This window comes from Chiloscyllium plagiosum, unplaced genomic scaffold, assembly GCF_037043375.1.
Source record: "Chiloscyllium plagiosum isolate Xiang-an unplaced genomic scaffold, Cpla_swu_hap1 HiC_scaffold_12, whole genome shotgun sequence".
NCBI classification, from domain to species: Eukaryota; Metazoa; Chordata; class Chondrichthyes; order Orectolobiformes; family Hemiscylliidae; genus Chiloscyllium; species Chiloscyllium plagiosum.
The window spans coordinates 91,054,360-91,070,259 of NW_028270150.1; positions in this window are offsets into that span (position 1 = coordinate 91,054,360).

Below are 15,900 nucleotides of genomic sequence, written 5' to 3' on the forward strand. Positions count from 1 at the left end.
GCCACAATAAAACCATGCACTTAATAGGAGAAGCAGACTGTGAGAACATAGTAGATACTTATTAATTGATGTTTTATGGTAACATTCCGCTGCTTGCAATAAAGCCATATTCATTTCGGTATCACTTAACTGTTAACCCGGCATCGGCTAGCTCGAGCTAGGCCCTCTCCTCCTAAGCTGCAGAAAACACCAGACTCCACCAGACCTCACTCATCCTGTGTACAAAATACCCAGAAATCCAGTAGGCCTCACTGCTTTTGTGATGTAGGACACCACAGTATCCACTAGGCCTCACTCCTCCTGTGGTACAGAACACCCCAGGCTGCACTTGGCCTCACTCCTCCTGCGGTACAGAACACCCCAGGCTCCACGAGGCCTCACACCTCCCTGGTACAGAACATCCCAGGCTGTTATAGCCTCAATCCTCCTCTGGTACAGGACATCCCAGGCTCCACTAGGTCTTACTCCTCCTGTGGTAGAGAACACTCAGGCTCCACTAGGCCTTAGTCCTCTGGAGCTGAAAGTCTGATAGACTCTGGCCTGACTCTGCTGGAGCAGAAGATCCTCCTAAGGGGGAATACCAGTTACTAAAAACCGGGAAATGATTGCACTCATCGGGATGGATATTCATTTTGAGATATACAAGAGGAGTCAGACCAGGAGGTAACAGTCACCAGTTTTTTTTCCCCTTCTGGGCAGGTCCTAGCTCCCCACTGAAACAGCATATCTCAGCTATGAACGCAAACAGAAATCACTGGAAAAGCTCAGCGGGTCTGACAGCAACTGTGGAGAGAAATCAGGGTTAACGTTTTGGGTTGAGTGAGCCTTCCTCAGAAGTTAACCATGATTTCTCTGCACAGATGCTGCCAGACCTGCTGAGCTTTTCCACCAATTTCTGTTTTTGTTTCTGATTTACAGCAGATTTGTCGGTTACGGCTCAGCTACAGTCTGTTATCCCATGAGTCCTCACTGCAGATCAAGATTAAGATACCATTGGGCAAGTGTGCTGGTAGGGATCTCTGGGCGCACTCTTGGTCCAGTGCAGCTGAGGGTAGTTTAATTCCTCTGTAAGACGTAGTTCATTGCACAAAACCAGCCAAGTTATGTTGGTCTGATACACGTAGTTACTGAGACTGAGAGAGACTTCAGGGCTGGTCTTAATCCATTGAGATCCAAAGCTGTTACCCTGTTTGGATCCATGTGGCATCATCATATTGGGCAAGGTTTAATATTATCAGCTTCTCAAACCCTGATAGACCATCAACCCCCTCACCAACGCTTTCTCCCTGTCATTAACTCTTGTGTACATAACTACATTTATAATTAAATGTACTCACCTTTCGTACTAACTAAGCATTAGTCCATTTAACTATAAACGTATTTAAACCTTTAATAGCATTCATGAATGGACCTCCATCTAGTGAGTCATTTACTAAAGGTTACTGAACTCTAGTAACTGCTACTACCCCATCTGCACCCCTGGGTTTGCAAATTCAGATGGTCTGGATGTCTCACTGTGCTCTCAGGATGCATTGTCCTTGAGTTTGGAACATTGGCAGGTTTCTAGGTCCAACTATTGAGTTTGATTCTGTTTTTGACTGTGGTGTGAGGTCTGCCAGTCATTTATATCATGATGTTCCTTGTTGGGCCCATGTCAGTCAAGTCCTGATGAATGATTGGTGTGCAATGGAGTGGCATTGCTGGGCAGCACGGTGGCTCAGTGGTTAGCACTGCTGCCTCACAGTGCCAGAGACCCGGGTTTGATTCCAGCCTTGGGTGACTGTCTGTGTAGAGTTTGCACATTGTCCCAGTGTCTGTGTGGGTTTCCTCTGGGTGCCCTGGTTTCCTCCCACAATCCAAAGATGTGCAGGCTTGGTGGATTGGCCATGCTAATTACCTTGTAGTATGCAGACTTGTGGGTTACCCATGGGAAAGGCAGGGTTACAAGGATAGGGTATGGGGGTGGATCTTACTGCAGTTATACAGGGCCTTGGTGAGGCCATACCTTGACTATTGTGTACAGTTTTAGTCTCCCAGTCTGAGGGAGGGTCAGTGTGGACTTGATGGGCCAAATAGCCTGTTTCCACACTGTAAGGATTCTATGGTTGAGGGTTCAGTCGCTCCTTTGTACGACTCCTTCAGCTCTGCGTCCGAAATGCAATCTCAGATGCACTGCACCTTTCCTGATCAGCTCCCTTGTCTACACTTGTTGCACGTCTTGACCCAGATGTATCAGCCACCTGGTACAGTGATATCTGTTACAGTGCATGGGCTACTGTGTGTGTTAGCACTGATTCACCTTACCAAGGTCTTGATAGTCCCTTGGGCGTAGCCAGAGAGCAATGTCTCTGGTAAGGTAAGGAGCCAAGTCTTCAGCTTCCTGTCCATCAGTAACTCTGATGGTGATAAACTGGCCAGGAGTCGGGGTATTGGTGATTTAGCAATGGCATACAGAATGTAGCATTTTTGTTGAAAGTGACTTGATTGTCCAAACCTCAGGCTTTGGTGTCCCCATTTCGACTGGGGGTGTTTTAGTGACCCTTCAAGCTGGGAGTGGCTCTGAATTGGCTGAGTGGTGAATTCTGTGTGTTGTCCGACGTGACCATACCAGGGACCCTATGTGCAGTGAATCTTTCATCCAGTACCTGGCAAATGCACCCGCAGTGGTGATACCAACACCTGGGTGCCATTGGTGGAACAGTTGCTGAAGGTTGGCGCACAGGTGCACCAGGTGGTGAGGAAAGCTAATGGCATGTTGGCCTTCATAGTGAGAGGATTTGTGTATAAGGGTATGGATGTCTTACTGCGGTTATACTGGGCCTTGGTGAGGCCACACCCTGAGTATTGTGTGCAGTTTTAGTCTCCTAGTGTGAAGAAGGACATTCTTGCTGTTGAGCGAGTCCAGTGAAGGTTCACCAGACTGATTCCTGGGATGGCAGGACTGACATATGAGGAAAGATTTGATCCACTGGACTTGCATTCACTGGGAGCTAAACGAATGGAAGGGGATCTCACAGAAACAGATAAAATCCTGATGGGACTGGACAGGCTAGATGCAGGAAGAATGTTCCTGATGTTGGGGAAGTCCAGAACAAGGGGTTACAGTCTAAAAATGAGGAGTAAGCCATTCAGGACTGAGATAAGGAAGTATTTTCTCACTCAGCAAGTTATGAACCTATGGAAATCCCTCCCGTAGGAAGATGTTGGGGCCAGTTCTTTAGATATACTCAAGAGGGAGCTGGACATGGCCCTTGCGGATAAAGGGATCAAGGTGAGAAAGTGGGAGTGGGATACTGAGATTGCATGATCAAATTGAGTGGTAGAGTGGACTCGAAGGGCCGAATGGCCTATGTTTGCATGTTTCGCATTGATCCACATAGTTGACAGCACAATCAGGGAAGATTCGCTGCAAGACACTGATTAGGTCTGATCCCATCCGTCCCTCCCTCAGCAGAGAAAGCGGGTAACATTGTGAAGAGGATCACCTTCAACTGGCGAGATGATGGCCTAGTGGTATTTTTAGATTAGATTACGTACAATGTGGAAACAGCCCTTCGGCCCAACAAGTCCACACCGACCCGCCAAAACGTAACCCACCCAGACCCATTCCCCTACATTTACCCCTTCACCTAACACTACGGGCAATTTAGCATGGCCAATTCACCTGACCTGCACATTTTTGGATTGTGGGAAGAAACCGGAGCACCCGGAGGAAACCCACACAGACACAGGGAGAATGTGTAAACTCCACACAGTCAGTCACCTGAGGCGGGAATTGAACCCGGGTCTCTGGCGCTGTGAGGCAGCAGTGCTAACCACTGTGCCACCGTGCCGGGGTGTTATTGTAGAGACCCAGGTAATATTCTGGGGACATACGTTTGAATCCTGCCATAGTGGATGGTGGAATTTCAAGTAATAACAATCTGGAATTAAGAGTCTAATCCATTATTGATTGTTGTAACTATCATTTGGGGGGGTTCACTAATGCCCTTAGGGGAACCATCCTTACCTGGTCTGGTCTATATGTGACCAGTGATGTGGTTGACTCTTAACTGCTCTCTGGCCGACTAGGGATGGACAGTAAATGCTGGCCTGGCCAGTGGTGCTCTCATACTGTGAGTGAATTTTTCAAAGGAACTTGCAGTGAAGCTAGAATGACCTGCCTTTCCTCACACTCCAAATCCTTGTCTACGATTATGGGTTTGTAAAGTCACTTTGGTCTGGCTGGCCTTTGACACAATACATGACTTAATTTTATATTAAAAAAAACCACAGCAGGCTTTGTAAGGCTATCAATTATCACAGTGGAGAGTCTATAGCTGCACAGATTTAATTTCCGAGATAACTCTCTCCCTGTAGAGTTGGGATGTCAGACAATGCTTTCTCACCTAGTATGCAGACCAGCGTTTCATGGACTTGACTTTCAAGTCAAGGATAGAGTCTAAAAATCTCTCCCAAGGCCATATTGGATGGTGGAACAGGGGTAAGCTTGAAGGGCCGAATGGCCTCCTCCTGCTTTTATTTTCTATATTTAACCAGCTGTTATGCGCACGTGCTCTGTGGCACATATCCACAGCTGCACTAGAGAATAACATGAGGTGTAAGAAGCCACTAACCACAGCTGTTTTAGAAAGCAGCATGGTGAGTTATATTAACTACCAATAGGATCGGTCTCTGTTCTCAAGTAGATCTAACATATGGAAATCAGAACACAACTAAAGGCAGAATACAATGGCACAATACCTTAACCATGCACTACAGAGGAGGTCAACCCCAGAAACTAGGGGAAAGCATCCCATCTGGCCATTAGAGTAGCACCCAAGTTCCAGTTACAGGTCATTCTGCTATAACTCGCGTTTCGTTAACGTGGACTTGCAATAACGTGATTGACGAATGAGGGGCACTGTTCCTAAAGTGCGAACCTTTAAAAAATGCATTGGCTCCAACGCGATTACATCGCCAAAGGTTTAAGCGCTGCTTCTAAAGCGGGATTTTTCTACAACACAGGGTTGCACAGGAACGCAGCCACCGTGTTACAGGAGAACCGAATGTACCTCTAGTTAGTTACCTGAGCAAGTGAGAATTCAAGACATTTATCTCACTCTGCCCACAGTTAGCTGTACTGAGGTGATATTATTGACAGTTCCAAACAGCATTCTTGTTAGCCTAAAGCACTGTTCCTCCCATTGTTTGCTTTGACGCAATCTGATAGACTATACACCTCTCGATTGTTCCCAAGTTAACCTCTGCTGTCATTCATCGTGCTGTTTATATGTTCTAATATTTCCGAGTTATTGCGAGCAGTCTGACAAGGGGCTCAGCCTTCAGAATGAAAATATGTTGCCAGTTCAAAACAACCCTATTCACTTGATGCCAAAATGGTTATCACGAGCGGGTGGTGGCGGCGCAAGGAGGGAGAGTGTGTTTGCACGAAAATCTGGGTCGTCGCTCCACGGCTGGGGGGGGTGGCGGGGGCCGGGGATGGGGGAGTGCTGTAACAGGAGGTGGAAGGGAACAGTGCCAAGTAATGCCACGCCTGAGCGGGTGACGGGGAGGGAAGGAGGGAGGGAGAAGCTGGGGAGAGGGCGAGAGAGAAAGAGAGAGAGAGAGAGAAGGAGAGATAGCTGGATTTGCCAGTCCTTGACCAACACTTCGTCTACTTTAGTTCAATCCCTAAAACAGCACAAACTCTGCCAAAGAACCAGTGTGTGTGGAACACAAACAAGGGGGAGGAAACCCAGAGTGCACGCATTTTACTTTATTTGGCTGCACAGTTAGGGGTATGTTGCTCACAACTAACCACCAAGTGGATGAGATGATTAAATATTAAATAAATTGTTCAGGGATAGGGAGAAGAGTTTAAATGGAAGCCCTTTCATTTTTATTGCAAAGGTGTGTTGAGGGCACTCTCCTTATTTAGAGATGACTCAGCGTTAGTCCCACACCCCCGTGAGGTGGAGGGCTGTGGATGGGCTGCTCTCGGCATCCACACCTCCAGCCGTCCTGAGGGGTTGCTGCAACGTTAGAGAGGCGGAAGTGCGTACTGCAGGTGCTGGAGATTACATTCAAGATCAGAGTGGTGCTGGAAAAGCACAGCAGGTCAGGCAGCATGTGAGGAGCAGGAGAATCGACGTTTCGGGCAAAAGCCCTTCATCAGGAATTTAAAACACGCCATGACGTCGAACACTTCTTCCGCCGCCTCCGCCTCCGAGCTTACTTTTCTCATCAAGACTCCTGCCCAACATCCGAGGACCCCTTCGCCCGCCTCCAACACACCTCATTCACCTGGACACCTCGTGCCGGTCAGTTACCCGTCCTCAACCTCTTTATTTCCAATTTCTACCCACTCCAATCTCTCATCCTCACAACGCGCAGCCCTCCACACTCTCTGCTCCAACCCCAACCTCACCATCAAACCAGTGGACAAGGTGGGTTGGGGGGGGGGTGGCGGTGCAGTGGTAGTTTGGCACTCTGACCTCTATACCGCTGAAGCCAGATGCCAACCCGAAGGCACCTCCTCCTATCTCCCCCTCAGCAATGTTAGAGAGGTTGATCTTCCTGTCAGATGTCCCCAGGCCCCCCTGTGGCAATTTGCAGACCTCCTGGCATTACTTCAAAGAAAAGCAAGGTGCCCCGTTGAGAATGGGACAGTGAAAAGCCGTCTGCGCTTCTGTGTTGTGGGATCTTGCCATGCACAAATCAGATCCCAACATTCTAATGCTTACTGCCCCTCCAGGAAGGTATTCTCTTCCTGGCTGAGATCTCCCCCACCCCTCCCCGAGGTGACGGGGTAAGGATAAATAATCAGGGCAGTTGGCATTGTATGGATATTCCTTCCCATTGCCTTAGCAATCCGGATCTGGGCAGAGAGATTCCAGGGACTTGCCAGCAGTTAACAGCGCCCTCAGCGACACCCCAGTGAGGAGAAGGGGGAAGGAGAGGTGACCGCATCATCTACTGTGTCCGTTGCTCTCGATGTGGTTTTCTCCACACTGGGGAGACAGGACGCCAAAATGTGGAATATCTCTTGGACACCCACACTAAACATCCTCACCACCTGTGACTGACCACTTCAACCCCCCCTCCTACTCCACCAAGGACATTCAAGTCCTGGGCCTCCTCCACCGCTAAATTCTGGACACTCGAGTCTGGGGGAAGAGCACTTCATCTTTCTCCTTGGGACCCTCCGACCACGCAGGATCAATGTCAATTTCACCAGTTTCCTCATCTCCCCTCCCCCCACCTCATCCCAGATCCAACCTTCCAAATTGGTATCGCCCTCTTGAACTGTCCCACCTGTCTGTCTTCCTTCCCACCTATCCACTGAACCTTTCCCTCTGACCTATCACCAACAACCCCAACCTGCAGCTACCTATCGCCTTCCCAGCTATCTTCCCCCCTCCCGTTTACCTCACAGCCTCCTTGGGCCACCCCCTCATTCCTGATGAAGAGCTTATTCTCAAAACGCTGACTCTCCTGCTCCTTGGATACTGCCTGACCTGCTGCGCTTTTCCAGCACCACACTCTTCGACTCTGACCTCGAGCATCTGCCGTCCTCACTTTTTTCCCCAGGGACTAGCTTGTCTACTGGCTTTGGGTTGTTCTCCAAATCTGGGTTGGAGAAGAAGGGATTTAGAATCATAGAGTCATAGAGATGTACAGCATGGAAACAGACCCTTCAGTCCAATTCATCCATGCCAACCAGATATCCCAACCCAATCTAGTCCCATTTGCCAGCACTTGGCCCATGTCCCTCTTAAAGCCTTCCTATTCATATACCCATTCAGATGCCTTTTAAATGTTGTAATTATACCAGCCTCCACCACTTCCTCTGGCAGCTCATTCGATACATGTACCACCCTCTGCGTGAAAAAGTTGCCCCTTAGGTCTCTTTTATATTTTTCCCCTCTCACCCTAAACCTATGCCCTCTAGTTCTGGACTCCCCTACCCCAGGGAAAAGACTTTGTCTATTTAACCTATCCAAGCCCCTCATGATTTTATAAATCTCTATAAGGTCACCCCTCAGCCTCCGACGCTCCAGGGGAAACAGCCCCTGCCTGTTCAGCCTCTCCCTGTAGCTCAAATCCTCCAACACCGGAAAAATCTTTTCTGAACCCTTTCAAGTTTCACAAGAAAAATGTTTTTGCCCAGACTGGCGAAAACCACTTTTAAAATGTACCTGGAGGAGCACTTCAAGTGTTTGTCAGTGTGTGGGCCTTCAGCGGGAAAGAGGCACTGGGCTAAGTCGTGGTATATGTTTGGTAGTACAGACTTGATGGGCCGAAGAGCCTTTTCTGTACGACGTGATTCCAAGAGTCTTTGACACCCCTTTGACCCCACGTCTTCCAGCCTGCCCTGAAGAATAAAGCAGCAGCTCTCTGATAGTTCCTGCTATCATGGTTGATCTACTTCGGGCCTCACCTCCCGCTCCACCACCCCCCAACTCCCCCCTAGCTTTTGGTCTGATCGGTCACGCCATGGTGGTGGGGCGGGGGGAGGGGTGTTAGTCACTTTGTGCAGTTGGTGTAAAGTCACGGCCAACGTGAGAAACGATTCGTGTTCATCTTGTCTCTTTCTGATTGTGCAAGCAGTTTGGAATGCTTGCTCTCCATCTCTCCTTGAGGCTATTGGACTGGGAGGGTGGAGAACGAGACTGCTAGAGCGCTCCCCACTCTGTGTCCAATGGGGCTCCACAACTGATTAACTTTCATCCTCCTTAAGCCTCTAAATCTCTGGTTCTGAACAACCACCATGGGCAGCAACAGGAGGATTTGGTTGACACTGGAGTCACACTCAAAGGTAGATCCATCTGTTGTATTCTGTTCAAAGAAAAATACTTGGGTTAATAAGAGGAAGGACTGATCGGTCCTGCTGTGGTTAAAGTATGTTTTAATTCTTGGGGGGGGGCTATTTCCTTATCCAAACATGTGCAGGTTAGGTTGGATTGACCATGCTAAATAGCCCCCTGGTGTACAGCCTAGGTGGACTGGTAAATTCGGGGTTACGGAGATAGGGTGAGGGAGGTTGGGTCTGAGTGGGATACTCTTCGGATGGTCAGTATGGACTTGATGGGCGGACTGGCCTCTTTCCACATTGTAGGAGGTTCTGTGATAACCAGCAGTGGCCTGGCATTATTACAGAAATAATCCTGCAAACACAGGCATTAATACTTTGCGGTAGAGCCTCTTCAATGTACAATCACAGCTGTTGCCATGGTATTCACTACTTCTCGTCGATTATCAGTTCAGTCCACGAGCTCTTTTGACCATAATTCTGCTCTGGTCTCAAGAAACCTTCGAGTATCGGCGGCTGTGCAAGGAGAGTGAAGGGCATTGAAAGACTGACTCTTGAAATTTGGAAAGGACGCAGCAGAGGGCTGATCTGAATTATTAGATTTACAAACTTGTAGACAGTGTGGAAAAACTCCACAAAATTACTTCCAACAAAATGTTCACTAATGTCCTTCAGGGAAGGAAATCTGCCATCCTTACCTGGTCTGGCCTACATGTAATTCCAAACCCACAGCAATGTGGTTGACTCTTAACTGCCCCCTGGGCAATTAAGGATGGGCAATAAACGCTGGCCCTTATCCTGTGAATAAATAAAAAACAATAACTGAGGTAGGGTAAGGAGGAGTCGAGGCAGGGATATCAGGGAGTGATTACTGAAATCCTGAAATGTATTGGGATGCTCCAAAATGGATGGACAAAGATGGATCCGATGGCCTTAATCAACGTATCTCATGAAACCAGAAACAAGAGTCCCAGAATCGGGGTAAGACAAATCCTTCTTAAAATTGCTGGGATATTTCCCTTCAGTTCACTGCGCTGTTCTTCAGGCGCTACCCAGACAGCTAAAGTGACAAAATGGCAGGCAGGGACCATCTCCACACATTTGACCAAATATGGGCACCATGCAGCTTCTGGACAGTAGACTACATCTGATCGGCCTCTTTGATTTTACGGAAACATCTGTGGATAGTAACAGACAACCACACGCTAAAATGTTCGGAAGAAATACAAGCTGAGGGGATAAGTTCATGCCCAGAGGCCGGTAGAACTCCTTCCCCTTGCTGCTTTTCTGTTGCCGCTCAGGGAATGTTGCACATCCATTCTGCTTCCCCTTTTTTGAATTAGCAGAAAGGGAACTTTAGGTCAGGGAATGAGAACATCCTCTTCCTTGCACTACTCCCTGTGACCAGCATTTGCTAAGATTACCACAACTCTGTGTACTGCCTGTTGGAAAACACCTCCCAGATGCTATATTTTAACATATCTGCTCAAGATGGCTATGATTGAGCTCTACTGATGGGCTCCTCCGCTCAGCACCAAATGGGAGAGGGCTGGAGGTTGAAGTTTGTACTTAGACTCAGGAGATAATAGATAAAGTGGTTAGTTCGATTTGATGCTGTAGCAGTCACAGAGTTATAGCTTGTCAACTTTCACTCAGATAGGGTCTGTCAACAGACTTGAGGGGAAGTGGAATTTGCATTTAATTCTCATAGGTGCTACACTAATGTAATCTTTGTCGCACTGAGTTTCTGGGAGTTATACACTACATTGTTGGAGCCTTGAGATCTGTACAGTGCGGTGTGAAAGGTGTGTCTTTAAGCACCTAAACAATTCACTAGGTTCCTAAGTTTCCCAGAATGACCTGAAGCCCTCTGGGATTGAAGCTTTGTCTCCCAGACCCAGCTGTGTATGACATGCTGGAAACATCACAGGAGCGCTAAAGCTAATCAACTTGCATTTTTGCCGTTTTCTCTGAGCATTTTCTTTGCCACGTCGAGAAAAATTTAAAATAGGAGCAGAAATTATCTGGCAGTCAATCATAATCCAACTGGGAATAGAGCAGACTCCTTGGGCTAAATGGTCTACTTCTGCTCCTACGTCTCAGGGAGTCTTTTGACTTTGTGAATGTGGTGTGTCAAAAGGGCAGATATTGACGGATGAAGAGGAGGCGGATAGGCCAGTGGTTCATATTTGAAGAAGGCATGTATGAGTCACAACAAGGATTTAATCCTGCTTGGCGCCATAATGAAATAAGGTAGGTGGCTCAACATTGGCTTACAAAATAAATTAGGGATAGTATTAGATGCAAAAAGGAGATATATAAAGTTGCCCAAGAAAGCAGCAAGCCTAAGGATTGGGAGCCATTTAGAATCCAGCAAAAGGACAATTAGTTTTGATAAAGGGGGGGGAGGTGAGAGTAAAATATAGACCATAAAAAGAGGTGGAGTTGACTAGAAGGGCTGAATGGCCTACACCTCTCCATGCTTCTAAGACCATGCTTACCAGTGTACTGCTGAAGTGGCTGACTGGATTATATGTCCAAGAAGCATATTGAAAGATTGGAGCCCTTTTTGATAGTCCCCTCGCTAGTCTGGCACATTTTTCCTTGCCTCTAGCATTTACCATTCTGCTCCGGAATGATAAATATCAGGACTGTGTAGCTCCAAGTGTCAGTCTGAGCCTTCAGTCTTGGATGGCAGTCACTGTTCTGGTGAGCTAACCTATTGTTCTCATGGGGAGACAAGGAACAGGCTCCCTCTGTAACTCTCAGCATCTTGCCTCAGTGTTTATTGACCTTTACTTCGTCCTCCTTCAGTTAACTTGTAATCTCTTGATTCCTAACCTGGCTACATGAGCTGTACCTCCCCAGTGAGAAATACCACTGCGGAAATCAGAAATCAAAACAGGAAGTACTGGAAATACTCAGCAGGTCAGAAACGTGTGTGGAAAGTTACTGATTCAAGTTGTCTCCCTTTCAGACAGAATTAGTCTGAAATGAATGATCTTGGCTTCATAGGTTTTTGGGGTTAGGGGTTCAGGTATAAGCGTGACCAATTAGTGCGTTCTATCTCCTTTTTTATCGTGTTCTGCCGTTCTTTTGTCAACCATTTTCATTATCAAGTCTTCTCCCTCTATTTCCCAAAACTCCCACTGATTCTGAATCCCTGTGCTTAACTATCTCAACCCGCTTTGTGACAACAATTCGCAAATGAATAATCGGAAATATTGTGCCTTTATCTGGAGGTGAATACTGTTAATAGGGAGCTCAAAGAGGGAAATGCTTATAACACTCAGAAAGTGCGGGTGAAGGTGGACTAACATAGAAACATGAGTCACACGGTTGGCGAATTTTGCCAATTATTTGGAGAAGTATTTTTAAGGTCCGTCCTCTTCCCCTTTGCCCACTGGCTTGTTGTGACATAATTCTCCAAATATAGGAAATGACAGCGTTGTATAAAAAGCATCAGCCTCCCACTCACTCCCAGTAAACAAACACCCTCTGAGCTCAAGTATAACCCCCAGCCCCCTCCGTCCCTCCCTGGCTCCATCCAGCAGTGCTGTACGCATGCTTATGACCTCAAGTTATTCATTGCTTCTATGCAGCAGGTTCTTATTAGATTGAAATCAGAAGGTACATAATTCTTTGAAAGCTGCATCACAGGTAGGCAGGATGGTTAAAGAGGTGTTTAGCACACTTGCCTCCATTGAGTCTAGGTGTTGGGATGTCATGTTGAGATTGTACAGGACATTGGTGAGGCCACCTTTGGATTACTGTGTCCAGTTCAGGTCACCTTGTGTTAGGAAGGATATTAGTAAATTGGAAAGGGTGCAGAAAAGGTTTACGAGGATATTGCCAGCAATGGAGGGTTTGTATTATAAGGAGAGGCTGGATAAGCTGGGAGGTTTTTCACTGGAGTGTAGGAAGTTGAGGAGTGACATTATAGAGGTTATAAAATCATGAGGTGTATAGATAAGGCGAGTGACAGGTGTCTTTTCCCTGGCGGGGTGGGGATGAGTTCAAAATTAGGAGATATATTTTTAAGGTGAGAGGAGAAAGATTTGAAAGGGCAACGTTTTCACACTGAAGGTGGTTTGTGTGTTGAATGAACTGCCAGAGGAAGTGGTGGATGCAGGTACAGTCACAACATTTAAAAGACTTTTGGACAAGTACATGAGTAGGAAAGGTTTAGAGGGATATGGGCTAAACGCAGGCAAATGGGACGAGTTTAATTTGGGAAATTTGGTCAGCGTGGACTGGCCAGACTGAAGGGTCTGTTCCTGTGCTGCATGACTCTACAACTGTAGCACGTAGACTGAAATAACAGATAGCTGTGAGAAAGAGACTTAATTCATGGAGCAGCTTTCTTGTGTCTGCTAGACCTTCAACATTGCCCATGACATACAGTCACACCACCCACTCCAGCAGCATCTCTGCGAATAATATATTAAAACAGCTAAAGCATTAGTGTCTAAGTGTGAGTAATTAAGGATTAGCCATAACCTCCATGACAGAATGTTATTGAGTAAGCTAACCTGTGGGTAGACAATACCATCAGTGATGAAATGGCCTTAGCTAGGCACTGAGGACAATTAGGGTTAGGCAACTAAAACTCACTTTGAGTGTAGATATTTTTCCAACAGAATGTGTCAGAGTTCCACCAGCATAGTACGCGATGGAGCAAATGCAGGCAAATGGGTTTGGTGTAGTTGGGTGTTTGTTGACCAGTATAGATGGGCCAAAGGGTCTGTTTCTATCCTGTCTGGCTGCAGGAATCTACTCCATCTCACGTCTGTACAAGTTTCCAGTCCGGGCCGCTCGACTTGCATTTGTCACATTTCACCACGTTTTTATTGTCAATCTTTATAAATTCCTGTGCCTTTATTTCAAATGAGAAGTGTCTGTTTAAACTGACTGTGCATTCTCGGCTTTGGACTTGTCAAACTGCTTTTAAGGCAGGCAAACAAAATGAATAATTGAAAAAAATTGTACGTTTCACCAGGAATTTATTAAGTTTTATCAATTAAATTGAGCAGTGTGCTTTTATTGAGGGCTCTGGGTGTCCCAGAGCATGAATCACTGAAAGGTCAGTGTGTCAGAACAGCAAGTAATCAGAAAAGCTAATCGAATGTTGTGTTTATTGCGAGGAGACTATTGAACATAAGACTAGGGAGGTCAAACAGGGCATTGATAAGTCAATGAAGTGTGGAGCTAGGAAGGCACAGCATCAGAGGAGCAGGAAAGTCAACGTTCTGTGTCAGGACCCTTCATCAGTACTTGATGAGACCCTGTCTGAAGCGCTGTGTGCAACCCAAAAATGTGCAGGTTAGGGTGAATTGGCCACGGTAAATTTCCCATAGTGCTCAGGGATATGCATTAGTCAGGGGAAATGTAGAGTAATAGGGCAAGGAAATGGGTCTGGGTGGGTTACTCTCCAGAGGGTCCGTGTGGACTTGTTGGGCCAAATGGCCTGTTTCCACATTGTCGGGATTCTATGATTCATAATAGTCACCATACTTATAGAAGGATGTTAAGGGGTTGGAAGCTGTTCAGAGAAGGTTGAAGAGACTAATCCCTGGGAATGTGTGGAATGCCTTATGAGGAAAGGTTAGACAGGCTGGTTAGAAGAGTCAGAGATGGATGTAGTGGAACGTACACGATCCTGAGGGGATTTGATTGTGTGGATGGTTCCTCTTGTGGGAGAATCTAGAACTAGGGATTGCAATTTAAAAATCAATTAATGGGAGTGCCAAGACAACGCAGATAGTGGTGTGTTCTGTTGCCTTCATTCTAATTGCGGAGTTCCCTTCAAATTTGTCCATCTCTTTACGTCCCTTTCCTGTTAAAAAAGCTCCTTAAACTATACAACTCCCCAAAGCCTATCATCAATGAGGAAACATTTTGTCAATCTTTTCTTTGGAATTCTCTTCTTTAAAAGGTGATGGATGATGAACTTTTGAATATCCTTTATTCCCGAGTACCAAGGGAGTGGAAAGATTATTGGGGGATATTGCTGGAATCGTAGAATCATAGAATCCCTATAGTATGGAAACAAGCCATTTTGGCCCAACAAGTCCACACCGATCCCCTGAAGACTATCTCACCCAGACCCATTCCCCTATTACTCTATTACTCTACATTTACCCCTGACTAATGCACCTAGCCTACACATCCCTGAACACCATGGGCAATCACCTAACCTGCACACGTTTGGATTGTGGGGGGAAACTGGAGCACCCGGAGGAAACCCACACAGACACGGGGAGAATATAGGAATATAGAGTTAAGGTTAAAATCAGATCAGCCACCATCTTACAGAATGGGGTAACAGGCTCGATGGGCCGAGGGGCCCCTTGCTTGCACATATGACAATTTGTCACCTCTACAACTCGTGACGCAAAACCAGGAGTGGAGTCTGGCGTCTGATGTGACATCCTTCTGGTAACTCCCGCAGCCAAACCTGTGCCAAGCATAATGTTTGGCATTCTTTTTGGCGTTGGGGACCTTGAGACCCTGGAATGTGGGCAACAGGAGTCTTTCTATATTTCACCCACTCTTGTCCCCTGCAAGGGACGCTCTAGTTAAGACAACACGGGAGACAGTTAGGAGGGATAAACCCAACATAGTTGGCGTAGAGAGCTGGAGATCCTCAGGCTAGGCCCCCGTGCCAACTCAGTGACTGGCATAGTTCGAGTCGATAAAGCGTTGTGCTGGAGAAAGCACAGCTGGTCAGGCAGCATCTGAGGAGCAAGAGAGTCAACATTTCGGGCTTTAAGCTGCCTGACCTGCTGTGTTTTTTTCCAAGTGCCACACTTTATCGACTCTGACTTCTCTAGTGTCTGCAGTCCTCTCTATTTCCTGACTGCCATGTTCCATCTGTTGCAAGGGGGTCTAGGGCACAGCAAATGAAAGGATGGCTGATGGATCTAAATAAAGTAGAAAGTGGAGAATGATGTTCCTCCTCGATCTTCCTCTGCAGCAGAGACTGACAGATCAGAGTGGGGCTCCCGAGCAGTACGACGAAAGTGAGGACTTCAGATGCTGGAGATTAGAGTCAAGATTAGAGTGGTGCTGGAAAAGCACAGCAGGCCAGGCAGCATCCGAGGAGC